The following is a 1,022-nucleotide window of genomic DNA, read 5'->3' on the forward strand; positions in this document are numbered from 1 at the left end:
TGTTTGGTATTTTTGTGTATAATCCGAATCAACAGCTTCAACACCTCATTGGTTATTTTAGTAAAATTTGAAATTCTATTATGGCAAGGCTGCGTCCTTGCAATTGTCCCTACTATCTTCATTTTATCAATTTGCACATGGATAGGCATAGTAAAGCAAGGAAATATATTCTAAAATGCATTTTTGTAAAATATTTAAAAGCTCGCTTACTGACAAAACGGTATATCAATAAACTAGCGGTCTTCGATCGGTATTGTTCACCTTTGTTTAGTCATCAGACATTGAGAGTTACTGTATTCTTCAGACTTAAGCATTTTAGATATAACAACGTTTTTGGAGGACAAAACATTCGTTTCAGTTTTGGCATATTCGCAAAACAGCCCAAGAAAATGAAAATGGGAAGTAATGTATAGCATTGCATAGACAAATGAAAGTTCTTTTTGAAATACTGACCTGTGAGGCAATAACCCTAGAAAGACCTTTTTAATGGAACTATAACACATATCAGATGTTTATGAACAGCGTTCCATAAAAGTAGAAAATAAAACACATTTCAAAGCATTACCTTTGAAAATACCAGTGCATAAGGTAAATTGAACTAGTCAGAAAATGTTAACGAGAAACGTGCAAAACTGTACCTCAGTTTAAAAGAATATTCTTGTCTTTTCATATCAATTCAATCTTCCACGAGGGGTCATCCAGGAGTTTGTCAAAACATTCCATTAGCAGAACAACACATTGTAAACTGTACAGAATATTCTTTAACTTATATTCTCATTCTTAATTCCGTTAAGTTACAGTGGAACCTCAGACAATTTTACTTTTGTCGTCCAACTACATTTTTTTTCGTTCATCATACGAACAAGAAAACGCTTATGCTGGGCAGATCAAAATACAAAATACACCTACGTCTATGGTACATTTGCGGAGGTCAGTTCATTGAACAGCTGTATCAAAAGACAATACAGGCGGTGTTTCGACACTGTACATTAATGAACTAAGTCAGCGTAAACAAAACAAAT

The sequence above is a fragment of the Mercenaria mercenaria genome, chromosome 17 (assembly GCF_021730395.1).
Source record: "Mercenaria mercenaria strain notata chromosome 17, MADL_Memer_1, whole genome shotgun sequence".
Taxonomy (NCBI): domain Eukaryota; kingdom Metazoa; phylum Mollusca; class Bivalvia; order Venerida; family Veneridae; genus Mercenaria; species Mercenaria mercenaria.